The sequence below is a fragment of the Melospiza melodia genome, chromosome Z, assembly GCF_035770615.1.
Source record: "Melospiza melodia melodia isolate bMelMel2 chromosome Z, bMelMel2.pri, whole genome shotgun sequence".
NCBI lineage: Eukaryota > Metazoa > Chordata > Aves > Passeriformes > Passerellidae > Melospiza > Melospiza melodia.
The window spans coordinates 1,449,281-1,476,295 of NC_086226.1; the positions used below are offsets into that span (position 1 = coordinate 1,449,281).

At 50.6% G+C, this 27,015-nt stretch overlaps 1 long non-coding RNA gene across 1 annotated transcript; it reads left to right on the top strand.

Moving 5' to 3' along the window:
- The first annotated feature begins 132 nt into the window (after positions 1-132).
- LOC134432386 (uncharacterized) lies at positions 133-19,474 on the top strand. Its single transcript, XR_010031313.1, has 3 exons — positions 133-217; positions 1,086-1,156; positions 19,027-19,474. It is a non-coding gene; the product is annotated as an uncharacterized LOC134432386 (long non-coding RNA).
- Positions 19,475-27,015: the final 7,541 nt, after the last annotated feature.

The window sequence follows — 27,015 nt, forward strand, 5'->3', positions numbered from 1 at the left end:
CCGAGCCGCCCGAGCCGCGGGCCAGCGCCGCCGGACGGGGCGGGCGGTGCCGCCGTGCCCGCCGCGGTGCTCTGTCCGTCGCCATCCGCCGCCGCTGCCCCCCTCGAGGTGCGCGGAGCTGCCCCGCTCCGCCCCGTCCCGTCCCGTCCCACGGCGGGGGCGATGCTCCCCTCGCTGCGCTGCCCGCGGATCCCTCCCTGCTGATTCGTTTTAGACAGTAAGTTCTGATTATTTATTTATTTATTTATTTATTTATTTTCCGTTTTGTTTGCTGTTTTAAAATAATGCTCTGTTTCCTCCCTCCCGGAATTGCCGGGTGGGAGCCGCTGCCTTCACCGACGGGGGCGGACCGGGGGTCCCTCCATCCCCAGCCCCGCCAGGACCCTCCTGCGGGGGGAGGCGGTGGTGGCGGCCCCCCCCCTCCATCTCCCCTCCCCTGCCGTCCCTCCCTCCCTCCGTCCCTCCCGGTGCCAGGGGACTGTGCCCGGTCCTCCCGCTGGGTCCCCGAGCTGCGGCAGCATCACGCAGAGGCAGCGCTGCTGTCACCGGCGCTCCCGGCTCCCAGGTCGGACATTCCCCCGTTCTTCTTCTCCAACGCTCGTTAGTTTTTATTGATTAATTGCTATTATTTTTTTCCCGATTAATTATTATTAGTAATTTTTATTATTATCCCCTGGATCGTGGCAAAACTTTCGCCCGAGTTCCCGCTGCCCGCGGGTGCAGCCGGTGCGGTCCCGCTCCGCGAAGCGCTCCCAGACGTTTGGGATCCACTTGCGGAATCGACTTTTCCTTGCGCTGAAGGACGGGATGCGCGGGGTGATCCCGAACCGTCCCATCCTGTCCTGTCCCACCCCATCCCATCCTTTCTCCCCTGCACCTCGCAGCGGGACAGGCACCCGACGTCTCGGGATCCCCCCATTGCTGGGAAGCCCTCCGTGGGTTTTTATCCCGGTTTTTACCCAGCTGCTGCCCGTGCCTGTGAGAGCTGGGAGGCGGCTGTGGCTCCTGTCCAGGGTGACACCTCGGGCGAGGCGCTGTCCCCGCTGATGCTGGAGAGCCTCACGCTGTATCACCGTGTCTCCTAGGTTTGCCCGGCGCGGGATCATCCCCCGGAGAGCCCCGCATCCCGGCGGCAGCACCGAGCCTCGGCGATGCGGTACGTCTGCTGCTGCTGCGGGCAGGAGCGGCGCTCCCCGGGGTAGGGGGAGGCTGGCGGTGTGCCGCGGGCTGTGGGATTCAGGGACAGGTGGGCCTGGAGGAGAGTGTCCCTGGGATGGGCACAGCCCGGCTGTGGGGAGTGTGGGGTGAGCATCCCGGGGAGGGGCATGGTGCGGGGTGAGCATCTCTGGGATGTGCTGAACCCAGAGTCAGCCCCGATGTGGGGTGAAGATTCCTGGGATATGCTCTGTGTGGGGTGATGATCCCTGGGATGTGCTCAGTGTAGGGTGGGGAGTGTGGGGTGATGATCCCTGGGATGTGCCTGGTGTGGGGTGACCATCCTTGGGATGTGCTCAGTCCCAGTGTCGGGAGTGTGGGGTGATGATCCTTGGGATATGCTCAGTGTGGGGTGGTAATTCTTGGGATGTGCTTAGTGTGGGGTGATGATCCCTGGGATGTGCCTGGTGTGGGGTGACTGTCCCTGGGATGTGCTCAGTGTGCAGTGGGGACTGTGGGGTAATGATCCCTGGGATGTGCTCAGTGTGGGATGGGGAGTGTAGGGTGACGATCCCTGAGATGTGCCTGGTGTGGGGTGACCATCCCTGGGATGTGCTCAGTCCCATTGCGGGGAGTGTGGGGTGATGATCCTTGGCATGTGCTCAGTGTGGGGCGATGATCCCTGGGGTGTGCTTGGTGTGGGGTGATAATTTCTGTGATATGCTCAGTGTGGGATGATGATCCCTGGGATATGCTCAGTGTGGGGTGATGATCATTGGGATCTGGGATATGCTCAATGTGGGGTGATGATCCCTAGGATATGCTCAGTGTACGGTGACCATCCCTGGGATGTACTCATCCGGGTGTGGGGTGAAGATTGCTGGGATATGCACAGTGTGGGGTGATGGTCCCTGGGCTGTCCCTGGTGTGCTGTGAGCATCCCTGGGGTGTGCTCAGTCCCATCAGGTGTGGGGTGAGCATCCCAGCTGGCGTGGGTGCTTTTCCAGCTCCCTTGCCATGGCAGCAGCCGTGGTATCCCCAAATATCCCGTGCTGTCCCCTGGCTGGAGAGGGAGCTCACACCCAGTGGGCAAACAAGAGGGGACAGGGTTCCTGTACGGGGTGCTGGGAGCCCCCTGCCCACTGAAGGAGGGGAACCCCCTTTCCTGTGAGCCCCCCTTTCTGCCAGCCCTCGCCGCAGCTCCGGCGCTGAATTTCCTCCGAGCCCTCCTGCCCATATTGTGCTATTGATTGCTGAGCTGAACTTCCTCCCGAAATCATTAAAGCTTAAAAAATTGATGGCACAATAGAGCCCTTTATTAGCCACATAACTTTTCTTGCTTTCTTCCTTTCTTCTTAAGGGTGTTTTTTTTTTTTTTTTAATCAACACAGAAGGGCAGAGCCTGAGCTCAGATTTGTGTCCTGTGTCCCTGTGAGAGCTGGGCAGCGTGCCCTCCTCCACCCCAGCTACCCATCAGCACAGCCGTGCCAGGCTATTTATTAGGAAAAATGGCAAAGATGGAATCGATGCGTGCAGGTCTTTTTTTTTTTTTCCTTTACTCCTTTAATCCCAGCCTCCTCTCTTTGCAGCCTACAGATAGGTCTATCCATGCTCTTGTAAATAAAAATATTTGAGTGGGGACTGTAATATTTTATTCCCTGTCATGTCTATCCTTCGGTCTAATGACGGCTGAGTTCTTGCTTGGTATTAACTTACCATTTTAGTAACAGTTGAGTTTTCCTGAAGGAAATCCCTCTGGGCTGGCCATTACTGTGTCATTGTATAACACAGCAGAAAGATGGATTACCTGGATGGATCTCCTCCAGCGTGACTTCACCAAGTGACAGGCTTCAGCTAATTTATCCCTGCTCCCGTTGCAATTGTTGGGATGGGGTTTATAGCTTCTAGGAAATATTTGCAGAGTCTCCGGGCATACAATTGTAAATACAGACACTGATTTGCCAGGTGGGACTGCTGGCAGCGCCCTGCTTCATTGTGAAGCCCCAGCTCCTGGAGTCAAGTTAACCCCTGTGAGTTCTCTCCATTAGTGGGGAAATAAAAAGTTTTTACTTTTTCTGGTTATTCAGAGAGGTTGTAAGATGTGCTTGGGTGCGTCTGCGTAGAGGCAAGAGAAAGAGGCAGGAAAAAAAGTACATTTATATGTGTGAGTGTGTTCAGGTGTAAAATAAATCTCACGATTTCGAAGCCAGTTTAGCATTTTGTTGAAGGATCCCTCAGCAGTCCTGTGCTGGAGCAGGGATTGAAAGTCATGCAGAGGGGACACTGCCTGGCTGCGTGGCCTTGGGCCAGTCATTTATCTTCCCTGCTGCAGTGTCAGTGTCTCAGGAGCGTGGCTGCCTGTGCTGCCCCATTTTCTGCCAGCCCTGTCTCAGTGCTGCACACTGTCCCTCTCCTCCTCACCACAGCTTTCCCCATTACTTTTAATGCTCTGCATCAGGGTGGAGACCCCTGAGAGCCAAGAATCCCCCCAAAATGCTTCCCTGCTAGGACAGGAGCAATGGGTGCATCCCTCCATGCTGCCTGCTTGTCAGGGAGAAATCAGATCTGTTCTGTGCAATGCCATCCACCCTGTGTGCCCCCCAGTTTGTCATCCCTGCAGAATATGGCATGCTGCTGCCAAAAATGATGGAGCTGCAGAGCAGGAATAGCTCAGAGGGGTTTGTGTTTGCAGATGACACTGAGCTGAGTGTGGCTGACGTGCCTGAGTGATGGGATGCCATCCATAGGGACCTGGAGAAGCTCGAGAAGCGGGCCCAAGGGAGCCTCATGAGCAGGGCCATCTTCAACCATCCCAGGCTGCTCCAAGCCCCATCCAGCCTGGCCTGGGACACTGCCAGGGATCCAGGGGCAGCCACAGCTGCTCTGGGCACCCTGGGCCAGGGCCTGCCCACCCTCCCAGCCAGCAATTCCTAATTCCCAATGTGCCAGAATCTGTGCCTGCCCTCTGGCAGTGGGAGCCATTGCCTGGGTGCTGTCCCTGCCTGCCTTGTCCCCAGGGGCTGTGCAGCTCTCCTGGAGCCCCTGGAGGCCCTGGCAGGGGCTCTGAGGTGTCCCTGGAGCTTCTCTGGTGCAGCTGAACAGCCCCAGCTGGGCCAGGCTGGCTCCAGAGCAGAGGGGCTCCAGCCCTGGCAGCAGCCCCGTGGCCTCCTCTGGATTCACTCCAGCAGCTCCAGGTCCTTCATACACTGAAGATTCCCAAGCTTGACTCCGGGTGGGGTCTCACCAGAGAGGAGCAGATGCAATTAAAATTTGAAAATAAAAAGGTCTAAGAGTGCCTAGACTGGGGCTTGCAGTTATCAAAATCAGGTGCCTGAAGACAAATTTGGGATCCAAGTTTCTGTGAAACCCTTCTCTTTCCTGGCTTGCCCAGGGCATCCCTGTAGTCCCAGCCTCTGTCCCATTGCAGTGGCACATTCTCCTCAGCAGTGAGGACTTTCTGTTCTGTTCTCTTCTCTTCTCTTGCCACGCTCCAGAAGCTTATACAATTTTTTTGGCGCTTTTCCCTGAAGTCATTATTCTGGGTAACATGGCTTGTTTGTTTATGCTTTTTGGTTTTAATCATACTTCTTTTTTTTTTTTATAATTTATTTATTGTGTCTGAAAAGCTTCAGGGCTTCCTTTCTACTCCCCCACTCCCAGATGGTCGCCTATTAAAAAAACAAGGAAATATTAGAATAAAAAAGGAAATAGTTTGGTTCTGTTATGAATGAAGTTTGGATTTTCCAGAGTGGTATGGGAGATAAAAAAGAAGGGCAGAGAAGGAAGTATCAGGTATGTTTGGAGGGAAAAGTGTGTCTTGCCCTGTATTTTAAGCTCTGCTGAGTCTGTGCCACTCTTTTTACAGCACTCCTATGAAAAGGGATCCGGGTCTTGCTTTGACTTTTATCTCACCATGACCAGCTCAAAGAAACAAGTCACTCTTCTCATTAATCTGTTTCATTTAATGAGATATTAGTTATCCATTGCTGTCTCTGGAGGTGCCTTGCTTATTTTTGTAACCTGTTTTGTTGAAAAGTCTTTGCATTTGGGTTTTTTGGAGGAGCAAGAAGCAGGTGAGTGGGGAGTGGTGGTCCTTGTCAGGCTGCTGGCTCCTTCTCCAGCACCAAAGAGGGGATGCTCCAAGAACAGAGTTCAGAAGAAGGAACTAAAAGGGCGGAGTGGCACTGCCACCTTGTCCAGGTGGCAAGGACAGCCAGGAGCCAGCTCTGCTGCTGTTGCCGACTGTGGTGCAATTCCTAGGGAGCAGCACTGGATACTGGCAGACCTTCATGCCTGGGAGGTCCTGCCCACCCTGGTGACACTTTTTCAGCTTGGTGGCTGTCCACATGGCGGTGCCACATCGGGCAGGGACACAGGAGGTGGCACAGTGACTGGCATGAGCTGGCCCACGTCCCCAGGGGTGCTGCTGGACCACATCAGCCTGCTTCTGGACATGGTGCTGGCTTCACCAGGGACACTGCAGGGCCACCACACCTTGCCAGACCAGAGCTGGGGTGTTGCAAATGCAGCTGCTGCACTGCTCCCCAGCAGCAGCAGCAGCAGGGCTTGCACGCTGCCTCGGGCTGCTTTTGGAGCAGAGGAGGGCTGTGGGCTGATAGCATCTCATCCTGCTGGTCCGTACAAACCAGCACTGGGGCGTGTGTTTGTTGCTCCTGCGGGAAAGCAGGTCTCCAGGGCAGCTGGGGAGGCTGTCACAGCTAGGACAAACCACAGGGACAAGATGAGATGGTCTCAAGTTGCACCAGGGCAGTTTAGATTCCATATTAGTGAAAATTTCTTCATGAAAAGTTGGCAGATGTTGACAGAGTCTGCCCAGGGCAGTGGTGGAGTCCCCATCCCTGGAGGGATTTAGAAACCATGTGAATATGGCCGCTGACACAATGGGTTGGTGTTGGGTTACCAGTGCTGGGGGAACGTTAGGACTCAATTTTAGGGAGCTTTTCCAGCCTTAAAAAAGGAATTCTGTGGTTCTGGAACTGGCTTTGCAGAGGCCTGAACTGCTGGCCTGTAGTTCCTCATGGTGGTCCAGGTGTTTTGGTGGCACACACACCTCCATTTGAAAGAGGACATGGTGGCCCCAAGTTGTGCCACAGGTGGGCCCTATGTGCCTCTTCTGATTAAACACTTAGACTGGTGCTCTGTGCATGAAAGCTCCGTTTGCTTTTGCTTTGCTGGGGTTTTCCTTGGGATTTGAGGACATTCTCTGCCTTTCCAACCATTCCCCACCAGCACCAGCCAGGATGCTTCCTGTTCTTCTGCGTGATCTGTGCAGCTGCTGTTGTCTCCTGCTGCTGCTGTCAGGCTGCATATTGATGGCACAGCCTCAGTCATGGCTGGCACCTGAATGAATTACAGCAATACAAATAAATAAGAGAAGAAATAGTATTTGTGAGAGCAATGGGTTGAAGATCTAACATTTATGCAGCGCCATTCATCAGAAATGACAAACAAATGCTCTGTAAACTCTCACATGCACATAAAATGCTGCACGCAGGCTTCAGGGTACTGTCACCTGTTTAATAACAAAGCTGCACCATGGTTCAGGACCCTAAATGCAAGATTACTTCTTCTGCTTGTAGCTCCAGGGAAAATTTGGGTCCACAGATAGCGTGAACCTTGTTGGAAACTATTGGACGCCCCTATGGACATAACGTGGGCATTTTATTTGTGTCTTTCAGTGGGTAAAATCAGCAGCTCTACAGCTTATCTGAAAGTTGTCGCCTTTGCCAGCCAAGAGAAATGGTCTCCTTTGGGTTGTGGGGTGTGTGATGGTCTAGAAAGTTATAGAATGGTTTGGGCTGGGACAGACCTTAAAGCTCATCCGGCCCCAGCCCCTGCCATGTGCAGGGACACTTCCCACTGTCCCAGGCTGCTCCAAGCCCCATCCAGCCTGGCCTGGGGCACTGCCAGGGATCCAGGGGCAGCCACAGCTGCTCTGGGCACCCTGGGCCAGGGCCTGCCCACCCTCCCAGCCAGCAATTCCTAATTCCCAATGTGCCAGAATCTGTGCCTGCCCTCTGGCAGTGGGAGCCATTGCCTGGGTGCTGTCCCTGCCTGCCTTGTCCCCAGGGGCTGTGCAGCTCTCCTGGAGCCCCTGGAGGCCCTGGCAGGGGCTCTGAGGTGTCCCTGGAGCTTCTCTGGTGCAGCTGAACAGCCCCAGCTGTGCCAGGCTGGCTTCAGAGCAGAGGGGCTCCAGCCCTGGCAGCAGCTCCGTGGCCTCCTCTGGACTCATTCCATCAGCTCCAGGTCCTTCCTGTGCTGGGGACCCCAGAGCTAGGGACAGCTCTGCAGGTGGGTTGTTCCCTGAGCAGAGTAGAAAAGGCAGAATTTTCTCCCGTGACCTGCTAATCAAGCCCTATGTAGCCTTATGGGTTACTGATTGGCTGAGAGAAAACTGAAGAAAAGTGAAAAGCAAAGCCTCTCAACCTGCTGCTGCTGCTTTTTGCAGACATTCTGTCTAATGAGCACCATATCTACCAGTCTGCAGCTGGCCTTTGCCCTGTGGGACCTCTTGGACTCTGTTCCTGGTGGCAGGAGCTTGTCCAGTGCTGTGGGAGCCCTCTCATTGCATCTTGTTTCAGAGCACACATCAGAGGAGGACGTCGGGAGGGAGGAGAAAAGTTTACGTCTTGCTCTCCCCCCCTTTTTTTTTCCATTTTAATAAAGAAATCCTATTTTTACATATTTGCTTGCTCCAGCCTTCTCCTTTCTCCAGGCTTTGTCTAGCGTGAGACCTGAAGATTTGCATGCTCGATCCAGTCTGATGGCAGTAACCAAATCAGCATTAGCAAATGCAGGGACCTCAAGCTAACTGGCAGGAGATGAACTCCATGACTGCCGCGGAGATGAGCCCTTCTGTAGAGCCTGTTGTGCCTTGGCACAGGGGCACGAGGCAGGAGCCACTGGCAGGTTTGAAATATGGATCCCTCTGGGGCCTTTGTTTTTGGGTTGCCTTGCTCTGCGGTGAGCGCGCGATCAAAGGGACGCCGAGGAGAGGGTGGGCAGGAGCATGGTGACCTCTGCCAGCTCAGCAGGCTGGAGTCCAGGAGATGTGGGAGAACACATTCGGGGTATTCACTGTTGCTTCTGAGCATCCTGATGGTGAATCAAATGGGGGAGAGGAGAAGTGTGAGTGTTGGAAGTCACTGAGGTTACTCCACGGGGATTTGTGGCCAGTGCTGTTACTGGCCAGCCTGGCCTCTGTGAGCTGTCCTCTTCTTTGCTTGTTTCCACTTTGGAGATTCTCTTTGGGGCTGGAATTCTGTACCGGGGACCTTGATCTTCTCTCCTGCCCAAAGGAGATCAAGCACTGTGATAATTTGGGCTGTCCTACAGGGCCAGGAGTGGGGCTTTGATGGTCCTTGTGGATCTTCCCAGGTCAGGGAATTCATTCTGTTCTTCTGTGGTGCAGGGCTGGTACCCTGGATTAATTAAATTGATGTCTGATATGCAGTTGTTTGTTTTCCCCACCAGAAGATAAACACTTCTTGGGCAGGCAGATCGGAAGCACAGAGTTGCCATGTGAATTGTAAGCAGGACACAAGCAGCAGGGTTTCTTTTAACTGTTTCAAACTATTAGGCTGTAAAATGACTCCTTGCATAACATATAATTAACACTGCACTGTGTTAATTTCCCGTGTTCAGGTTTTAAGGTTAAAATGACCCAGGACAGACAGGCTTCACTAAACAAACATGGACAGGTAAATTAGTGGCATCAGGTTAGAAATGACCCATTTTAGGGTTCCTCTTCAAAATATGAAAAAGTTTGTTAACTTAATTTTTTGTGATGCTGATGCAACTTGAGTATCCCATTTAAGCAGATTTGTCTGTACATGTATGTACATACTCCTGTAGCACAGTCTGTGTTATGTTTTGATGCCTTTTTTAAGGTCTTCTATAGAATGGTTTGGGTTGGCAGGATTCTCAAAGCTCATTCAGGACACCTTCCACTATCCCAGGCTGCTCCAAGCCTTGTCCAGCCTGGCCTTGGAAACTTCCAGGGATAGAGCAGCCACAGCTACTCTGAGAAACCTGTGCCAGGGCCTCTCCACCCTCTCAGGAAAGGATTTCTTTGTAACATCTAGTCTAAATTTAAAACTCTGACTTTAAAACCTATCACTACATGCCCATGTGAAAAGTCCCTTTCCATCTTTTTTATAAGCTTCCTTTAAATATTGAAAGGAACATGTCTGTGGGTCTTCAGGAGGAACAGAGAAGCAGATCACTTTACCTCCTCTCAAATAGTCTAAAAATGGGGTGCTATGTGTAGCACAGCTGAAAGTAGTGATTTTTTTTTGGGTCACCTCGACTGGGAGCCTGGTATCCTTGAAAACTATAAAATAAAAAGAAATAAAAAGTTCTCCAAATGTTCCATGACTGCAATTCCCCCATGTTATTTTCACATGTTGCAACAATTTGTACTTTAAAGGCATCATTTTAGTGAAGCTTAATATTGCCTCTCCTTCGTTTTAGACTTGCATAGTTGTGCAAGAGATAATTGCCTGTTTGAGAGACAAAAAAAGCTAATTTTGCCTCAGGCCCTGTACTTTTTCGTAACAAAGTTGGTCCTTGTTGGGAAGCAGCTTGCAAGTGGTGAGAGTGTGGATGAGTCTGGAGGGGCACAAATGGGTGGATGAGCTGCAGGTGTGGTTTAAAAAAAAACCAAAAAAAAACCAAACCCCAACCCACAAACCATTTTTTCTGTCACACTGAATACTGGTGAACACCTTTTCCTTTCACCCTCTGCCTCATCTGATGCTGCACCATGAACTTGTGGGGATGGGGACATCTTTGGAGGTTTTGGTGGGGGATGTTTTTGCAGTTGTGTGTTTGCATCCCTTTGCTCTTACACCATTTTTATTGGTGTTGGGGGGAGTTTTAAAGTGGTTTCCAGCATGCAGACGTGCAGACAGTGCGCCCTGAGGCTGGCGGCTCCTTTCAGTGCTTCCCCAGGGCTCCACACTGGCCCCGGGGCTGGTGGTGCCTGGGCTGACTAAGGAGTGTCTGGTGAGTCATGTCCCGGGGACACCCAGGTGACTGAGGTGACCCAGAGGGGTAAATCTTCCTTCCTACTGCCGTGCCTCGTGCTCAGGGTTGTCCTCTCCTGCTCACCCATCTCCAGTGCCTCCATCACTCTGACCCTGTGCCTGTGGGTTCTCCCCAGGGTTATCCTTTCCCCACCTTCCTGTGGGCTCTCCTCGTCCCTCCCCAGAGGCAGAGCTCTCTGTGCAGCCCCGTCCAGGTCAGGTCCTTCATCAGCTGAGCAGGAGGAGGCTCTGCTGCAGGCATGGCAGGTTGGCTGGCCAGTCACATTGATTGGTTATCAATAGTGATTAATTAAGGATGTAACAAGGTCGTGTATCTGCATGGAGCAGCTTTTCTCTGTGGATGAGGGATGGGTGCTGATGAGGAGGTTGTGATAGGTGGCTGTGCTGGTGCTGCCCCTGGATGTGTTTTCCACAGTGACCATGGTCAGGTTTTGTCACTATCATATTTTTTGAAAAATCCCCTTGCCCAGGATTCTTCTCCTGGGAAGCTGAGAAGCCTCAGAGAAGAAGGAAAACAATATGATATCATTTGCTTCTCCTGTGTTTTGCTGCTTTGGAATGGGGTTTGAAAATTGTTTATCCAACAGGTGGTTGTTTCATGGGTTTCACGTGAATTGTTTTAACTTAATGACGAATCACAATCCAGCTATATGAGGACTCTGAAAAGAGTCTTGAGTTTTTTATTATTATCTTTTTAGCCTTCTCTAAGTATCCTTTCTCTATTCTTTAGTATAGTTTTAGCATAGCATAATACGATACGATATGATATGATGTAATGTAATGTAATATATATAATATAATATAATATAATATAATATAATATAATATAATATAATATAATATAATATAATATAATATAATATAATATAATATAATATAATATAATATAATATAATATAATAATCCTTCTAAAAACATGGAGTCAGATTCATGTTTCCTCCCCACAATGGGGGACGCCAAAAATACCACAAGGTTTTGCTCTTCCTTGGAGCTGAAGGTGCTCAAGGTGAGTCTTCATGGAGGGCAAATGGAAAAGAGAACCCTCCTCATCCCAGACTGGGCACGGCAGAGCCCCATGTGTGAGGTTTGCCCTCCATGCTCAAGCCCTTCTTGTTCAAGATTGGATCCATGTAGAGGTGGCAGATCTTCAGGCTTTTCTTAGGTTGTTTCTCACCCAGGTGTACTCACCAAGGTGACCTTGTGGTGGTGCAATGTCAGCTGAGACACCTGCACCATTTCTGACCCTCCTCTGCCTCTGGTTTTTGTTTGCAGAAGGGCTGTAGCTCACTGGGGCTCACTCACACCTGAGAAGGCACTGAAATCCCCAAGCCATGTGCTTGGCCCCTGCCCATCCTCCTCTTTGCTGGTGGCTGTGGTGGGATTACACATCAACCCTACAACAATTAATTGAATGGGAAAAAGCCAGACTATTTCCATCAACCAACTCACTGTGCAGCTTTGCAAGGCCTACTGTCCTCCACCTGATACTAAACTAAGGATGGGGTGAAGAGCTGTTTTTTTTTTTTTGTTTTTTTTTTTGTTGTTTTGACTTTAAAGCTTGGAAGTTGTTAGCTGAAAGAGGAATAAAAGGGGAAGCACTGAGTTTTCCTTAAAGAGGAAAAAACTCTGGCATGCAGAAGAAGAAAAGTATGCCCTGGTTATGTCTACTGCAATAGCTAATTTTGGGGTCTTTTTGTTGTCTACAGCTTCTAGCACTGAGGGCCCCAGCCAGGTGTGGCATGGACAGAAGGTTTTACAGCTCCCGTAGTCAGAGAACTGGTGGGTGCAAGAGTGAGAGCTGGTCTGAAGGGCTGCTGTGATGATTTATACCAGCTCAAGCTGGAGGGCAGGGATGCCTTCCACTGTCCCAGGCTGCTCCAAGCCCCATCCAGCCTGGCCTGGGAATCCTTGGCTGCCCTTGGATCCATGGGAACACTCCCTGGGATCCAGGGGCAGCCAAAGCTGCTCTGGGCACCCTGTGCCAGGACCTGCCCACCCTCACAAGGAGGAATTTCTTCCTGGTATTGACCTTTAAACGTGCTCATGTGATGCAGGGGGAGAACTTGTGTCTGTGGACAGTTGTTTAGTTGGGGTTCTTCTGGGGTTTTTGTTTTTAATGAGATGCACCATCAGTATGAGATGCACCATCAGTATAAATATGTACATTAGAGATTTTTGTCCCTTTCAGGGTGGGCTTCTTCGTTTTTCTGAAAATGGATTTGTTCCTTGCTTGTTTCCATTATGCTTGAAGTGAGGAGTGACAGGTGGCCCAGATACAGGGAGTGTTCTGGCTAAGTAAAAAAGGGTCAGTTCTGGTCCTTTTGCAAGGGAAGACGCAATAGGTGAGATACCAAAATGCTGGGAAAAAGTGAAAAGATTGAAAAGAAACCCATGTGATATGGTGGGGTGAAGCTTCAGAAGTTGTTTGGGCATTTGGGAGATGGTTCATGAGCTGCAGCTGTGAAGGATCTGACTCTAGGACAAGTCTCAGTTGTGTGGAAGGAGGAGACAAGTCATTGGGGACAGGATTATCCCAGTGATGGACTGTGGAAATCCCACAGCTGTTGTGGAGGAGGGACCACTCATATGGGAGCAGGAGAATTGAGAGTGTAGGGATTGGAAAACACCCAGGTTTTGAGCTTAACCTTGGAAAAGCGAGGCCAAAAAGTTTCTGAGTCTTCATTTTTCCAGAGAGTGCAGCCAGGACTCTGCTGGAGCCACAGCCCTTTGGGAGACAGGGTTTGGGGAGGCCACCAGTGTGGTCACCTCAACTGGGCGTCACCTTGCCCACTGGCAGGGCTGGGGACGCTGCCTGTCCCCCCTGCCCACGGCATTTCCCTGGCAGCTCCGGTGGGAGCAGCAGGGCAGGGGCTGTTCCTGCACCTGGGCTCTGCAGCCCAGCCAGACCCAGCAATGGGCGGCCTCGGGGCCGTGATTCCTAATTAAAAAGCAGGGAGAAACCTGAGGAGCATGAGAGGATAAGCCTGATGCTAAAGCAAACCAGATGCAGCTCAGATCACGATGCCCTGCGGTCCACTGGAGCGAGGATGCGGAGGCAGTCACCTGTAGCCTGCTTGGGGGTGGCAGGGGGGCGAGGGGAGGGAGAGCACAAGGCAGAATAATCCCTTTTTGGTTTTTCTTTTTCCTCTGGAGCGTTTTGGTCTCGCCCCTGGACAAAAGCAGGATAGTGTGGTGTGTCATTTCCTCCCCGGCAGCCATTCAGCCTGGCACCATGTGGGCTCTGCCACCCCCTCCCCTGCCCCGGGCACAGATTGCTCCTTGTTCCAGTTGTCTGTACCACCCAGGGCTTCCTTTCCAAGTTTTCTCACACCCTTTTATAGCTGCGCAGAAGAAAGCTTTAGAGCCACACAAAGGAGGAACGGAGCAGGCAGGAGGGATATCTTTAAAAACCAGGCGTGTTTCTCTGCAGAGCCACGGTGGTGGGGAAAAGCTGGGTGAGCTCTGGCGATGCCCAGCACAGGCTCAGCCCTTGTCTCATAGCCAGGGGGCAGCTGGCCATGTGTGCTCTGTATCCCTGACTCTTTAAATGTGAAGTCAGCTCTTCATATCCCATTTGTTTTTGTTTTCAGATGCCAGTGCAGGCACAGTGACAGGCTGGGAGGATCAGGTACTGAGCAGGGTGAATCTGAGCTGGGGAGCGCTGGATGCCCTTGCTGAAGACCTGGTTGGCTGCAGTGGCACGGATGCTCTTGGTGAAAGCATCAGCTACAACTGTGTATTGTTCATTTTGGGGATGAGGGAACAGACCAGCTTCTCTGTTCCTCGTGCACAGAAAGAGCATTAGACTGTCCTGTTTTCTGTTTCTCGTGTTTCTCTTGATCAGCAGCTCATTTCACCGAGGACCTGCCCCAGAGGCAGGACCTTTCGCCCTCACCAGTTTGCTTAGGTGGCAATCAAACAAATGACCTGGAGGCAAGCAGCAATTCATTACAGCCCTCATTTAGCATGCAATAAAATGTGCCGTATACCTTGTCTTCTGATCAATAAGTTGTATATTATACACGAGTCAATGTGTTTACATCACAAGGAGGCCTCTCACTGCCTCCTTTCTGCTGGGCTCTCTTGGCCTGGGATGATGGATCGACGCTGGGATGATGGGGAGGGATATTGTTACACAGTAATTGGTTACTGAATTATTTAGCTGCACAATCCCTGTAGCAGCAACACCGCCATTCAGAGCTTAACTTGCAACTGTCTCAGCTGAGGATCAAATACAGGGCCCTGCAAGCTCAGTGGAGCCGAGGCAGAATATTTCTGTGCTTTAAAAAAAGAGGTTTACAGTTTTTTGGTGATGATAGCCTTATGCAGTGGGAAGTGTATGCTTATTGCTTACAGGCTGAAGCCTTTTAATTTGTAAGCTGGAAATTTCTGCTGCTTTGATAAGGAAAAAGTGATGTTGATCCATTGCAGGTTCCCCAAATTAAAGGTGTGCATCTCCCCGCACTCTCCGACTCCTGTGGTGTTAGCTAGAGTTGCGGCTGAGTTGTATCTTTTGGGTTCCTGCCCTGGCTCCCTGCAAGAAATGGGCTGATTCACAAAGCAACCTGACTCAGCAGGCAGAGAACCCAACCCAAATCAAATGCTGTTCTCCTCAAAACCTTACTGCAGGGGTGTGAACACCACCAGCCCATTCCACACCTGGTTCCACAGCGGTGATGCTCTTCTTGCACTAACCTGCATCGGAACCTCACCACACGTGCCTTCCTCCTGGATTTTCAGGTTGGCAATTGCTGAAAGTCCCCTACCTACCTCTGAGATGCACTGAGAAAATCTTCCAGCAGATTCTGCTCCAGCACAAAACCTGCTCTTGGTTTGTGTTTCCCTGCATATTGCAGGCAGCAGAGCCAGGGAGGAGGCACTGCACACTGACACCTCTTTGTACCAAGTCCCCTGTGAGTGCCACCCTGCTCTTGAAGCTTTTCCATTTCCTCCCCTGCCTGGCATTCCCTTTTGTCCCTTTGGTGCCTGTGTGAGTAGGGTTATGTAAGAGTGATTTGGTGACTCTTCAGGGTTTGGTTGGAATTGGCCAGAGATCTGGTGGTTTAAACTTATTTCTTCCTTGTAGGTGCTGCCTGCGCTCTCAATGTGGATGGCAAGACCCTGGTTTGATGCTCTTCTCTTTTAGCTAGAAGCCCAAAGCTTTTATTTTGCTCCTGTGGGTGGATGATGGGCTGGTAGGGGTGGAGGAGAAGGAGGTGCAGGCTGTTTGCAAAGGGTTGTTCTCAACGTGGTTGTCCCAGCAGTGCCTGGTGTTTGCCATGGATGGGCTGTTCCCTCACTGCTTTGTTTGAGTTAATTTGGCACTGAGGAATAGGAGGTTCCCCTAGTTTAGGAGTGAGGAATGTCACCCATGGCACGCCCCAGAGTGGAAGAGGGTCTCCCTGAGCATCACCAGGGACCTGCAGCTAAAACTTTTCTGTCCGTCACATAGGCAAGGCCAACAGTGGATGCTCTGTTGACTTTCCCAAGCACAATTTGGTTATTGCTGTTAATTCTTCAACTTGCTCCAGTGCCTGGCATATCCAGCACTGGGACAGGGCTCTGCTTTGCTGCATAGGGCATAAACATTCTGCTCAAAAGTCCCAAACGCCCTTGTCCAGTCCCACAGCGGGAGGCTTGATGCTCGCCAGTCCAGCCCAGCTTTGTTTTTCTTCCCCTTCTTGCAATTCTTGTAACTCTGTGTAACCAAGAGAAGGATCCAGCCCTGTGATTCAGACCTTCCCAAAGACACATCTCGGGGAAGATTAATCTCCCTAATGGAAGTTGGGCTAGAGACAGCTGTGACTTCCAAACCCTGGTCCCAAATAAACCAGGGAGATCTGGGAGGCTTGTAACTTTCTGAGCAAGTGATGTATAAAGCTAAATAGTTACAATTAACTTCAAAGCATTTAATAAGCAATGAAAAAAAAAAGAAGAAAATATTCATTCCTAGGTTTGTGTTGAAAATGAGTTGACTTTTGTGTCACATTAGCTGTGCCTTTAATATAAAGGAGATTTTTTAAAATTCTGAATTGTAATGGGTAACTGATAATGAAGTTCTCCCTTTCCTTGGAGTGGTGTGGTTCTGTCACTGGAGGGAGCTGCCTGAAGCTGGTATGTTAGGAAACCGGGTTATTGTTGTGTAAATCAGTGTGAGGGTACTTAATTAAAGAGAGCCAGGGCTTTGTGGGTGTCTGGAGACCTCAGTGGAGTGGTGACTGAGGCAGAGGGGGTGGCAGGGCTGGTGCAGGGGATGGGGACAGAGCCTTTGGCACAGTCCCTGGAGACCTGTACATGATCTGCCTTGTATGGATAGATGGATGGATGGATGGATGGATGGATGGATGGATGGATGGATGGATGGATGGATGGATGGATGGATGGATAATGGATGGATGGATGGATGATGGATGGATGGATGGATGGATGGATGGATGGATGGATGGATGGATGGATGATGGATGGATGGATGGATGGATGGATGGATGGATGGATGGATGGATGGATGGATGGATGATGGATGGATGGATGGATGGATGGATGGATGGATGGATGGATGGATAATGGATGGATGGATGGATGATGGATGGATGATGGATGGATGGATGGATGGATGGATGGATGGATGGATGGATGGATGGATGGATAATGGATGATGGATGGATGATGGATGGATGGATGGATGGATGGATGGATGGATGGATGGATGGATGGATAATGGATGATGGATGGATGGATGGATGGATGGATGGATGGATGGATGGATGGATAATGGATGATGGATGGATGGATGGATGGATGGATGATGGATGGATGGATGGAGGGATGGATGGATGGATGGATGGATAATGGATGATGGATGGATGGATGGATGGATGGATGGATGATGGATGGATGGATGGATGGATGGATGGATAATGGATGATGGATGGATGGATGGATGGATGGATGATGGATGGATGGATGGAGGGATGGATGATGGATGGATGGATGGATGGATGGATGGATGGATGGATGGATGGATGATGGATGGATGATGGATGGATGATGGATGGATGGATAATGGATGGATGGATGGATGGATGGATGATAGATGGATGGATGGATGATGGATGGATGGATGGATGGATGATGGATGGATGGATAATGGATGGATGGATGGATGGATGGATGGATGATAGATGGATGGATGGATGATGGATGGATGGATGGATGGATGATGGATGGATGGATGGATGGATGGATGATGGATGGATGGATGGATGGATGGATGGATGGATGGATGGATGGATGGATGGAGGGATGGATGATGGATGGATGGATGGAGAGCATGGGAAGACCACAGGGAGGCTTTAAACTTTGCCCGCCTCCCCGTGTGGGTTTTTTGGGGTGCTGCCTGGTCCCTGTGCATGTACCCCAATCCTGGAGGATCTGGCTGGTGCTTCCCAGGCCCCCTCCAGAGCCCGGGCTGTGCAGCCCCACTGTCTCCTTCCTGCACGGAAATGCCGGGTGAGTTTCTTCCGAAACAAACTCCACGTTGGCAAGGCAGCCCCGTCTCTGTTTCATGCATCCTTGCCTCCAGTGTGGGACTGGAGCTTGCATCCCAGGAAAATAATACACGTCCAGGAGGCCAAGACAAACACTGTCTGCCTGCTTTTTTTACGACCTCCTGTTGCTCCTCCCAGCCGTCACCACTTTTCCCTTAATAAGGGACTTTTTGATCTCCAGAGGGAACTTCCTCACTTCTCAGGGTTAAAACCAAGGTGGTTGGCAAAGGGGAGGCCTGGAGAAACAGGGGACTCCTGCTCCCTGCAGCTCCTTGCAAGGCAATGTTTTGATTTAGAACCTCATTCTGGCTCAGAACTGGGGATGATCTAGTTTTTTAACTGCCAGAGGGCAGAGTTAGGTGGAATATTGGGAAGAAATTCTTCTTTGGGTGGTGAGGCCCTGGCACAGGTTTCCCAGAGAAGCCGTGGTTGCTCCTGGGTCCCTGGAAGTGTCCAAGGCCAGGCTGGATGAGGCTTGGGGCAACCCAGGATAGTGGAAGGTGTCCCTGCTGATGGCTGAGGTGATGTGTAAGGTTCCTTCCAACCCAAACCATGCTCTGGTCCCGTGGAAAGGACTGTTATGTTTGAGTGGAAGTGCAGACAGTGCATTTTGATGAGAGGTGAGATGCTCCAGGTGCCAGCCGTCTCCCCCAGGACTAACCCAGCAGCAAGTCTCCTCCTGGTGACTTCAGGCACAGACGGTGACCCCAAAACCCCCAGGGCCCTGTGAAAACCTTACCAGGAATGTTGGGTAGATGCAAATGATTCAGCCCAAATCTTGGCACTGCAGCATCAACATTCTGCTTAAAGCTCCAACTTCTGGTCTTGGACGATGGAGTGGGCTGTCCACCCTGGTCAGTGGACTGAAGGGGGGAGCAGAATGAACTTCTGTCTTCATGGTTTGGAGTAGAAGCTCAGAATCTTGTCTGCCATTCAGACTTAGAGGCAAAGAAGTAATTTGTTTAAGCCATGGGAATTTTTTTCGTTTGGAAACTGCCAGGGGGGTTTTGAACCTCCAGGGTTTGCAGTTCCAAGTGTGACAATTAAAAGTTTGAGGGTATTTAGTGAACTCTGCATAGCTGTTTTTCCTCTTTCAGAGCTCCATCATACCTTCTAATTAATTCCCTTTAATTGCTTTTAATTTCCTTTCCTCCTTATTTCTCCTTCCGTATAACTAGTGCTGTCATCCTTTTAGTTTGCCTTTCATGTTGGAGACTCTCCATTTGATTTCGTTTCATCCACATTGTGTCTTGCAGCTATTTCATTCCTGGAAAGCTCCAGCTCCAGAGATAAAATCTAAGTGGATTCAGAGAACCTGAAAGGATCGCATGCTTCATGGCTTTCCCCTCAGTAATGTGGGAGATAAACAGGATGTAATAAAGGATCTGTCCCTCCTTGGAAAAGGGCCATTTCCCGTCACCTGTATTTTTGTGGCACCGTCATGCCAGGGATGCTCTTAGTCACCGGTGACAAGATAAAGAGGCTGCTGGTCCCTGCTGCTGGCGGGTGTCTGAGGCTGGAACAGGCCCTGGGATGACACACTGTCTCTTGATTTACCACCTCTGCTCTCTATCCAGCAGCATTCCCACTGCTGGGACGTGGCCTGGCAGCTCTGATCCCTGCCTGGATGGAGGGGACACGGGGAGGGTGGCAGCATGCTGGTTTTGGCCAGATAAGGTCAAGTTATTAAAATCTTGACATTTATCTTTGAGAGCTTTTGGTTTTAATGTGCACCAAGGGCGCTGTGTGTTTTGACTGAAGTGCTTTCCAACCCAGTCAAAAATAAAAAATAGAAGCGAGGAAAACCTCTTTTGTACACTCAGGAGAGTCCTGAGGGGTTGGATGTATAGGTGGCTATCAGCAGAGCTCCATGTAATTTGGTCAATATTCACCATCTGAAGAGCTCCATGGAAGCTGGTCAATATTCACCTTTTGAGGAGGTGGCTGCTGGGTGGGGATCAAAGTTTTTCTTGAATGGGAATCAAATTGCTTTGTCTAATCTAGCATTCTTTTTCCTGCTGCTTCTCCATTCATAATGGTATTTTAACACTGCCTGCCTTGATGTTTTTCACCCAACAGAGCTAAGTGGGGGTTTCCTCTCTTTCTTTTCCTTGGAAAAAATGACCAGCAGCATCTAGTTCTGTCTGGAGTTGGCCCAGTTGCCTGCTTTATGTTGTAATGCTGGCAAAACCCTGGAGGAGTTAGCAGTGGGATCATGAGGAATGTGGCTGGAACTGTCAGCTGGGGACTTTGGTGGTGGGGAAAGTTCCAGTTCTCTGGCTGGGGAGTAGAAGGTAGCACGGAGCACCAAGGGCTGTCCCAGCTGCTGTGAGCTGGGGGCATGCACCTCTGCTAGGGCTGGGTTGTGGGGCAGCTCTTCAGAGCCTGGTGAAGAAACCTTGGGCTAATCAGGCTGCTGGAAGGAAGGAAGGAAGGAAACAGCTCAATTTGTGTGGAAATTGATAGTGGAGGAAGCTGTGGGAGGAACGTGATCCCAGGACTTTGAGGTGCCAAGAAGAGCAGAGCTGGAGACAAACAACTTCTGCCACCAAAAAGACTGACTCACGCTGCCTTGGAAGTTTGTAATGGATTATTGGTGTTATTTTACTGGCAGTGTGGATGGCAGTGGAAGCAGCTGAGCCTTGGAGGGTCCCCAGGCAGTCCCCCCTGAGTCAGTAGCCTGTCATGGTGAGTGGGTGCAGCAGAAGGGGTGGGAGGTACTCAGGGTTGGTCAGTGAGCTGTAGGGTCTCTTCTTCAGATTCTAGCAGCCTGAAGTTCCCTTTTAGGAGGGCACAGGACTAATGAGGTTTTAGTGAAGTATCCCTTTTTGATAGGGAAGAGCTCCCACAGCTCTCTGCTCTGTCCAGGGGGGACCAAGCTGTGGGCAGAGCTTGTGGCCTCCAGGTTAGCCCTGGGGCTGTCCCCGCTGTCTGGGAGCCTGGGACTGGAGTGGCTCTGGGCCAGGCAGTCACCAGGATGTTCTATTTTGCAATAAACTGATCTGAGCACTTTGTGCCTTTGCATTTGAGTGTGAATCATCCTGGTGGGAACTGAGAGTGAGCAATCTCTGGAGATGGCAGTGGGGCAGGTTGCTGGCAGCCCCGGGCTGGGTGGCAGCTATGGGGGAGCCTCCTTGTCCCCATCCTGTCTGGGCATGTCCTTGTGCCTGAATCTGGGCATGAGGGACAGCAGCTGCATGCAGACTTGACCCCCTGGTCCTAAGAGCAGCATCTTCTCAGATCCTTGGTGGAATTAGGGAATGATGGAATAGGGTTGGAAGATCATCTTCTCCAACCCGCTGCAATGAGGAGAGATGTCTTGAAATAGACCAGGTTGCTCAGAGCTCCACCCAGCCTGACCTTGCACACTTCCAGGGATGGAGCAGCCACAACTTCTCTGGGCAACCTGTGCCAGAGCCTCACCCATCCTCAGTGTAAAAATTCAATCCTTCTACCTAGTTGAAACCTACCTTCTCTAAATTTAATATCATTGTTGCCATAGGCCCTGCTAAGAGGTTTGTCCCACTCTTTTTTATAAACCTCTTTTAGCTACTGGCAGGTGCTCTAAGAGAGAAAAAGGGTCTCTCTTCTCCAGGTGAACACCCCCAGCCTGGCTCCAGAGCAGAGGGGCTCCAGCCCTTGGAGCATCTCTGTGGCTTCCTCCAGCAGGTCCATGCATCAGGAGTTGTAGGTCCTTCTCCAGGCTGTGATGAGGAGATGCATGAAAATGCTCTTTGGCATAAAAAGCCACCGCAAAAAAAAGTTTTGGGGAGCCAGCCTTGGGCTACTGCCCTGCCCTGGGAGCTTGGCAGACCCTGCATCCCCCCGAGCCAGACAGGATGCTTTATTTCCTCGGCAGCCGGGCTCCCGGCCGAGCATCCCTCGGCACTGTGCTCCCGACTCTTCCCGCTCCCATCCTAATAACCGTAAAGATCGGGGTTGCCAAGGTCTTCCCGTTGCTATAGTGAGATTAGATAGGGCAAAGTGCTGCATTCCCTCTGCTGAGGGGAGAAATCACTCCCATCCCTTCCCTGGGCTTCACCAGCCAGGTTTTTTTCCCATCCACCAGCAGCCACTAATTGCACCTGAAAGACACGCCACATATTTCACTGCAATTAATACTTCATAGCTTAAGAAAAAAAAAAAAAAAAAAAAAAAAAAAAGAAAAAAAAAGGGGAGAATTAAAAAAAAAATAATTTAATTATCGAGGCATTTTCTCCTGGAACCAACTTAAAGAGACTCCCCGTCTGGAACGAGTTTGCAGCGCTAAACTGTGAAGTTAAAATATTTATCTTCATAAACACGTCACTCGAGCCGTGCTACTCCTCGCAGGGTCATTAGCAAGAGGCACGTTAGTCCAATCAGGAGGTGCCTGGGAGACAGAGATTTGCCTTTTGCTTCTGGGCGGGGTTAGGAGATGATTTATTAAACGAATTTGAGAGCTGTGAGTCTGGCCAGACCTCTGAGTCAAACAGCTGTAGGGAAAAAAAGGGAAAAAATCCCACCAGCTGGAGGTTCTGCAGGCAGAAGATGGGGTTCAGTCATTTCGGCACTGTTGCTTTGCTGATGTGGAGGTGTTCTCCCCAAAAACTCCCGAGGACGTACAGCAACTGATCCAGGGAGCCGTCATATCGCAGGAGGTAGCTTGCATCTTAATTTTCTTAGGTTTAATTTTAGTTTTCTCAGGTTTTATTTTCACTTTCTCAGTTTTTGTTTTAATTTCCTTGGTGCACCTGCAGGGCTCGGGTGGGTTTGTGTAAGAATTCAGGTGATACTTCCCTGAGTGCAGGAGCACACAGCTTAGGGCATGGCATGTTGTCATGCCCTTCCACCTGCTCCTTTGGGTTTAAAATGTTGATTTTGAGGCCATAAAGTTTAACCCCTATAACCCAGTACCAGGCATGCCCTGGAGAGTGATGCCTGTGATCTGCTCAGTGTCTGGGGAGGGAGGGGATGGAGGGTTTACATAATAGTGTGTTTTTTGGGCTTGAGGTTGTATTTTGTGTGTGTTGTGTGCTGGCATGGCAGGACATGGAGTGGGGTGAAGGACATGGGTCTTTGGAGGTGTGGTGCACTTCCCAAAACTATTTTGTTTCCTGGCGAGCCAGAGGTGTTTGTTTGTGTCTATAAACCTCTCTGCTCCTGAGAGTGGGGAGGAACATGCATGGCAAGAGCTTGTGGTGGCCCCACATCCTGGGAGAAGGTCCTTGGCTGGTGACAGTGGCAGAGCCTGGTAAAGGTTATTCAAGCTGTAGATCTGTCACTGGGTTTTCCCCCTCTGAAATCCCCTTCAACTCCTTGGGTCCCCATCAATTTATTTCTACAAACCACACAGGCAATGTCACAGGGTCTGACCAAGATTGTTTTAGGGTCTTGCACCCCAGCTGATGCATGGGGCTCACCCACTCCTTTCTGCAGCTTGGATAGAGGGAGAGGGGTTGAAGAAGTGTGTGATAGCTGCCAGGTAGCACAAGTTCAGACCAGAGAAAGAACTTGTGCTAAGAGAAGGATGCTGTTGGTGGTGTGGGAAGGCTCTTGTGTCTCATCCTCTGAGCAGAGAGATGTAGCCTGAGCAAGGGCAGAGATACATCAGTCTTCCTTCCCAACAGCAAACCTCGACTTGGAGTGAAATTTTTGGAACCAGATTTCCTGAGCAGCACTTGGAGCTGTCTTCACAAAGAGGATTGTTGCTAGAGACCCTGTTTTCTGCAGGAAATCAGTTCTTGCAGGCATTTTCCAGTAGGTCCCAGTTTGTTCCATCTGCCCTCCTCTCTCCCACTCGCTGTCTGCCGACCTTCCCTGGATGTGCTGAGCCTCACAGCCTGAGGTGTCTGTCAGGTGGGCTTTCCCTTTCTTTGCTGGCAGATTTGCAGTAGCAAACATCACTTGATGTTGGCTGTCTGGTCTGCTCTGCTTCAGCAACCTCAAATCTTGATTCTTTCCTTGCTCCCTGAGCACTGGTCCTGGCTCAAGGTTGGGCTGGGGAGCACCCAGTGCTGTCCAGGTGCTCTATTCACGTGGTTTTTTTTGGTAGGTCTGTCATGATTTCACTTGATTCTCTTCCAGCAGTGATGGCACTGATCTCTTGAAGGAGGTGTATTTAAAGGTGACACCCTGGTGGTAAATGAAAGGCTGATAATTCTGTGATCGGGCAGAGCCCTCCTGCCAGACAAACCCAGATCTTTTAGCTGCAGCAGGAAGGACCTAACCACCATTCTGGGGAGTTTTATTGGCTGCCATTTTCCAGCAGAAGGTTCCTGCTGCTTGCAGCTGTCACATCCTTGGCTTACAGGAACCTTTTGAAGGAGTTTCTCCCTTCACCATGGTGGGGCCAAATTTGGCATTGTAGCTGGTGTCCCAGGCAGGTGGACCTGGATGATTTCTGGGCTCAGTCCTGTGCCTTTTTGATAAAGAACAGAGGAGTGAATCTCTGGTAAGTGCTCCCAGTTTGGTTTCTGTGCCAGTGGAGTTGTGACTCTGCATGGGGAAGGGACCAGGTAGAACCTTGGCCCTGGAATGAAACCCACCTGTGGGTATCCAGGGGAGGAAGGCTCTTTCTGGAAAGCCACGTGAGCTGAACGGCTTGGTTGCCCTTGGTGGAGTGAGTTTATTACAGTTTTGGGGAGAAGAGTGTTTTGGGACTGTGTAGAACTTGCTAAAAGATGCCCTAGCGGTTCCCAGGATGTCTAAAACTGACTGGGATTTTTAGGGAAGGGCCAAGAGTACAGGAAATGAGGAATCAGAGGGCTGGGGAAGAACACATGAGGGAAAAGAAAGGGAAAAGCAGAATAAAACCAGCTCCCCTTCATGTGGGGATAAGAATGGGGATGTCACAGCTGGGGTGAGGGCTGGAACTTGATGTCTAGGGCTGTGTACTGGATGGTGGATGGCATGAGGGTGTCTGGGCTGATGATGATGATGAAGTTGATGGTGGATTGGTAGGGGGAATGGAAAGAAAAGTATCAGCAACAGCCTGTAAGGGAGCAATTCCACAGAGTGCTGTGAAACTACCAAGGACTTTGAGCGTGGGGTGTGTCATACCTGGAAAGTGAGTGGTGCTTACAGCTGATAAACTATTCAACTGGCTTTTTCCATACTCTGTGAGAGGGGGTGATGTGTTTGAGCAGTATGCTCAGCCCTCACCCAGCCCGAGGAGCAGCAGATGCCCACAAGCAGGTAGGTACCAGCCACAGTGAAATCGTCCTTGTGTGACTGCTGCATGGGGAAAATGGGGAAAAAGCTGGGAGCAGAGAGGGGAGGGGAGCCTTTTGGGTGTTAGAGGGCACTTGGAGCTGTTCTGTGGGTTTTGGGGTGTCCTGTTCTCCAGCGCTGTGGCTGGTGCTGCCAGCTGTGGTGCTCATCTCCCGCTCCCTGAGCCGTGCCAGAGGACATGCATTATGCATGGCCACTCAAACTCTCACCCTGTTGCTTCTGATTACAGGGAAATTATGGGTTACTGGGCCAGACTGTGCAGCCAGTGACGTCTGTGGGGCTTTGATGCCCCAAGCAGAATTCGGTCAATGATGCATTGCTAAGTGCAGGTGCTCAGCAGCAGCCTGACCTCAGCCCTGGGGCTCTTCATTATCCCAAGCCTGGATTTCACAGGGAATTTGCAAGTTCTGAGACTTGCCTCAAATAGTTTGTGTGATTTTTTTTATTTTTATTTTATATTTTTTTACAGTCTTGCAAAGCTTTGGCAAAGCATCTGGGTGCTGTTTCCTGTGACTCAGAGGGTAAATAGCAGTTGCTGTGCTCACCTGGTTTGCTTGCTAAAAATGAATGGGGAGCAGTTCAGGGGCTTGTTTCCTTCTTGTTTCCTTCTATTTCAGGCAAGTTCATCTCTGATTATGGGCTGTCAAACCTCAGAAATTCCTAGCTGCCTGTCCACTCTCTAATTTTTTATTTTATTTTAAATGAAACAGAAAAGGAACATAGCCCTATTTCAGTGGAAAGTCATAAATACTCCTAGGAGCAGGTGGATTTTTCACCCTTGGTGTGCAGCAGATTAGGGTGCATGCCTGGGTAGAGGTGCAAGCATGGAGAGCAGCCCAGTTTTTTAACAGTGGACAGTAAGTACCAAGAATCTTTATCACAAGCACATCAAAATATTTATGTCCAGCTCCACATATTTCCCTTGGGCCGTTTATTGTGACATGTTATACTGGGAATGTCGTGAAGAGGAGGGCTGTCTTTCTCTGCTACTTTTAAGACCTACCAAACTGTAATTACAGCCATTATTTCAAGGCTGTTTCCCATTCTGTGGTAGGCAGAAGGACGGGGCTGAGCGATGAAGGCGTTGGAGTTGGTGTGGATTCACATCCTGGATTTACACCAAGCAGGGCTGTGCTGGGTGTTGGAGGAGGTGGGGAGGTGCTGGTGTGAGTCTGGGAGGAGGTGGCTGCACAGTCTGTGCTCTCACAGGCACAAAGGCACACACAAGCACCCTGCACACACTTTTATATCCATGTTGGAATGTAAAAGTGTGTGCCTGCCCCATGTGCTGGCTGGAACTTGCTGAGATCACCTTGGCTTGCAGGGGACTGGGATAAGATGGAGCATCTCTGCCATGGGAAAAGCTGGGAGAACTGGGAGCATTCAGCCTCTCTCCAGGGAGACCCCAGAGTCCCTTCCAGTGCCTGAAGGGTCTTCATGAAAGATGGGGACAGAGTTCTTAGCAGGGCCTGTTGCAATAGGACAAGAGAGAACAGTTCTAAACTAAAAGAGGGTCTGTTTAAAGTGGGCAAAATGATGAAGGTTTTTGCAATGAGGCTGGTGAAACACTGGCACATGTTGCCCAGGATGGTAATGCGTGCTCCATCCCTAGAGGCATTCAAGGCCAGATTGCATGGGGCTCTGAGCAACAAGGTCTGGTTGTAGATGTCCCTGTTCATGGCAGGGTGTTGAATTAGAGGACCTTTAAATGCCACTTCCACCTCTCACCTGTCTCTGATTCCTCCTGGATCCTGGCATCAGTCAGCTCTTACTTCCATCTGGGAATGCTGCTGATCTCCACACTTGCTGCAGAACAGGTAACTACAGACAGGTCAGCTTGTCTTGGGAGGAAGTAAGGTGAGGACAAATGGCAAAAAGTTGATGTTGAGGGCTGTAATTGATCCCAGGAGGTGACAGTTCCCTGGAGGGACACTGGGGTGTTTCCCTCCTTTGGCCACTGCCTGCCTGTGTGACCACAACAGGTCACTCCAGGTTTTGTGTTTCCACTGCCTTGCTTGTGGAGCATCTCTCTC